Below are 4,277 nucleotides of genomic sequence, written 5' to 3' on the forward strand. Positions count from 1 at the left end.
ACAGGGTGCCACGAGCACGTCTCCGCGGTAAAGGTAATCCACGGAGACACCGGGACAAAGGGGGCCCGGTTGCTCGAGCGAGGGCAAAGGCGCTCGCGTTGGCTTCGAAGGGAGACGGGTCGGCGTAGCTAGGCCACGCACTAGGACACCGTACTGCCCTTCGGCCGTGAGTACGCAGCGGGGCAACAAAAGGTGAGCGTTCGCATCGGGCGCGAGGCGCCGTCAGCGAAGTCCGACGAGCCCCGAGCGACGGGAATCGACGGACGGAAAAGAATGCGTGGCTCACCGTTTGAAGTCCCGGACTGTACTCCCCGCTCCCGACGCAGCGCGCGAAAACCTCTCGGGGAGTCCCCGCGCGCGGCGCCACCGCCAACATCCGCTACCGGGTGAGGGAGTTAAACGTCACTCCGCTCTTCCCAGCGCGGCTGACGGCAAAGGAGGGTAGGCATGTCGGGACATGAGAAAAGAGGCGGCAAAGCCCGCGCAAAGGCAGCGGGCCAGCCTCAATTCCCACATCCCCCTCTCCTAAATTTGCCCTTTACCGGTCTGCAAAAGGCAGCCGGACGTCACCCATGCAGTTAAAATGACACTGCTATGAGCGACAGCTAACCTCAGTCCAGCCCTGTTACTGCTGCTAAAAAAAGATCACAAATGAGAAACAAAACATAAATAACAAAGTAAACACATGACACTATACAAATAACTGCGGAAGGGAGGACAGAAACGTGGCACTGGTGTTCGTGGTGCTTAAGGGGGATAGCGTCCACTGCGCGGAGGGGCGGAAAAGTGCGTGACAGTGTCCGCTGGGTGCGATGCCCGAGTGCAAGGTCAGAGGTACGGGAGGGGGCTCACTGATGGCTTGTTGCTGCTCTTGATAAGCCGCGAGTCCGACGAAAGCCGCTTCGGTTGTTCGGGGCCGCCCCGCATTTCTGGCTCGATGACGGAGCTAAATGTTGCGGGAAGCCGGGCCTCTCCGGTGGTCAGGGAGGCCGAACCAAAATGGCTGCAAGGCGCCCTGGCGTTGGCCGGCAGCATATAGCTGCTTTCAGCTGGCCTCGCGCAGGAGCCATGGTGGGAGGCAGCACGGCTTCTTCGGCGACGGCCGAGAGCGGAGCACAGCCAGACGGTCTGACGTCAGTGGGTCAATGACCCCCCAGCACCTCCAGCGTCCGCATCGATGGGGGGAAGCCATGATGCACTCTTCGCGGGCTCGCACCGAAGCTTCACGCACTTACACACGCACGGAAGCACGCACGCACACACACCGCTGACAGCTGCGCGAGCGTAGGCGCAAAGCGTCCTTCATCTCTCTCTCCCGGCAAGCACCGACACTCAAGGTCACACACAGCTCCCTTCGCGGTAGACGAAACGAACGCGGGAAAAAAAGTAAAAACAGAGCAAAAACGACACTCAACATCTGGCAAAAACATAAAACACAAATAACACTTAATATTAGACAAAAACATAAAATACACATGAACACTTCAAAAAAAAAAAAAAACACTGGCAGCAGACAGAGCGGGGTCAACTTCTTTACGAGAAAAGGCCGTAAAGAAGCTAACCTATACTGAGGCTAGACAGTAAAACTGAGGGCCTTCGGTTGCGGAGAAGTCCGCCGTCCGGCGCGAAATCACAAAGGTGAACGCTTCCTCAGATTATACCGGCGCGGGATCCGAATGCGGTCCGCCGCTCCGGGTGTGCCCCGTTGCTGGCGCGCAGTGCTCTGGCGCGAGCTCGTCAGACCGTGATACAAAGGGTTTCAGGTCTACGATGTGGGCACGGCTGAGTTTTCCCAAAGGGGATCTTTCAGCTAGTACGCGCCACGGACGCTCACTGACAATCGGTTCATAAGACCGGGCGGCTTTCCAACCCTTGGCTCAACCGTTTGTCAGACGTGGCAGGCACGGAATAGCGATAAAAGCCACGCTTCGTGCCGGGCCAGGTCACAACATCGCTCAGTTTGCAAAAACTTTCGAGCCACTCAGGTGACCGGCCATGGGTTCGTCGTGAGAGGATCGCAACAGTGCGGCTCTCAGACTTTTGGGCATAACCACCTTAAACGGGTCTATGGACTCGTCGTCAGTGGCTATATATTTCAGCAGGAGCCCGTCATGGTCCAGCAAAATGAATCCGCCGGGGACTCAGCGACACACGCTGTTTCAGCCCCCTAATCGTGCCCGCCGCAGAACAAGCAGCGTAACGGCGCTCCGCGCCTCGTCAAGACGGTTTAACGGCGCCCGCCGCAAAGCAAGCAGCGTATACGGCGCTCCGTCCCTCCGAGACTCGAAACGGATCCCTCTGCTGAGCCTTCAGTAGCTCTTCGCTGCTGAAAGCGATTCCCATTCTCCCAAAATGGGGGAGTCTGGTATCGCGCCCACTCAGGACCGCAGCAACCGTCGCGTGAGTCGGCGTTACGGGTTCGCTCTCGGCCTCGTGGCCTTCGGAAAGCTCCCCCGCTCGGCCGCTTCGCGGTGCGCCGCTTACCTGGTTAGCAGCCAAGGTTTGTCCGCATGGGGACTCACCCTTCTCGCCGAATGGCGGCAAAGCTGCTGTTTCGCCCCCGACGCTTGCATGTGCTAAGGCACCGCGAGTGGCCGTCGCACCGAAATCCAGGTTCTCGGCAGACAACAAGGGGCACGAGATAGCGCGTCAGCTACCACGTTGGTGCTCCCCTTTCGATACTGCACCGAAAAGTCATAGTGCTGTATCAGGAGAGCCCAGCGCGCCAGCCTGCCGGCAGGCTCACGGAGCCGCATCAGCCAGCTGAGCGCACTGTGATCCGTTTGCACTACGAATTTCGTCCCATCAAGATAGACGTCAAACTTCCGCAGTGCAAACACGCCCGGCTAGCTCAGTCGGTAGAGCATGAGACTCTTAATCTCAGGGTCGTGGGTTCGAGCCCCACGTTGGGCGCCAGTGTGGTGTACACGTATCCCGAAGGAGTACGGCCACCAGCGTGGGTCCGGTCTTAGCGAGCCGCAGGGCACGCGTCAACCGTCGCCGTGGCGGGAAACACGATACTGCTCAAGTCGCAACACTTTATTGTGGCAACACCAAACGCAGTACAGCCCGTTGCAAAAAGGCGCGGCGGGAAAGCAAGTAGGCTTATCCACGCCACGGGCACAAAGTACTACACAGGGTGCCACGAGCACGTCTCCGCGGTAAAGGTAATCCACGGAGACACCGGGACAAAGGGGGCCCGGTTGCTCGAGCGAGGGCAAAGGCGCTCGCGTTGGCTTCGAAGGGAGACGGGTCGGCGTAGCTAGGCCACGCACTAGGACACCGTACTGCCCTTCGGCCGTGAGTACGCAGCGGGGCAACAAAAGGTGAGCGTTCGCATCGGGCGCGAGGCGCCGTCAGCGAAGTCCGACGAGCCCCGAGCGACGGGAATCGACGGACGGAAAAGAATGCGTGGCTCACCGTTTGAAGTCCCGGACTGTACTCCCCGCTCCCGACGCAGCGCGCGAAAACCTCTCGGGGAGTCCCCGCGCGCGGCGCCACCGCCAACATCCGCTACCGGGTGAGGGAGTTAAACGTCACTCCGCTCTTCCCAGCGCGGCTGACGGCAAAGGAGGGTAGGCATGTCGGGACATGAGAAAAGAGGCGGCAAAGCCCGCGCAAAGGCAGCGGGCCAGCCTCAATTCCCACAACGTTGATGCAGGTTTGTGGCAATTCGTAGGACCTGCGCGTAGCTTTAAGTGGTGAATGGTTAACGTGTCGAAGCAGTGCACACCGCTTTGATGGCGCTCTCATAAACGAACGTACTGTTTACACTTTCTACGCGTTAGCAGAATACACGCGGTTCAAATCCGACGATGTTCGATCTATAAAGACTGGCTGCAAATCTTCCTGCAAATCTGCTCTCGAATCGTTCGACTGATCTCTCGCCCACAATGAGACACCCACTTATTCCCACCTAGAGAAACATGGAAGACGGTGAGAGCTGTGCAAAAAGATTGACGACCGGGACGTAATATAGCTCGAAACGTTTTTTCGGAGGAAGGATCTAGTGAACAGTAAAAAAAAGTACTAGAAATGGACACCGATGTTTTTTTTTTCTCTCTCTAAGCCCACATACTCGCACTTAAGCATGCACTGCTCTTGTATTACGCCAGAAACTACAGGACGGAACAGCCCAAATCCTCATCGTAGTTGCTTACAGTGGAAATAAAGTGGGTTGCCAAACTAATGCGCTAACATATACCGATGTGGGTGGTGGCAGGCCTCAAACTGATTTGCTGGCTGGGTCCGTATATTTCTTTCTTGAAACGCGTAGC

At 57.6% G+C, this 4,277-nt stretch overlaps 1 non-coding gene across 1 annotated transcript; it reads left to right on the forward strand.

Moving 5' to 3' along the window:
* Nucleotides 1-2,840: 2,840 nt before the first annotated feature.
* On the forward strand, nt 2,841-2,913 carry TRNAK-CUU (transfer RNA lysine (anticodon CUU)). The gene has a single exon. It is a non-coding gene; the product is annotated as a tRNA-Lys (tRNA).
* The last annotated feature ends 1,364 nt before the right edge of the window (nt 2,914-4,277 follow it).

The sequence above is a fragment of the Rhipicephalus microplus genome, chromosome X (assembly GCF_043290135.1).
Source record: "Rhipicephalus microplus isolate Deutch F79 chromosome X, USDA_Rmic, whole genome shotgun sequence".
In the NCBI taxonomy this organism is placed as follows: Eukaryota; Metazoa; Arthropoda; class Arachnida; order Ixodida; family Ixodidae; genus Rhipicephalus; species Rhipicephalus microplus.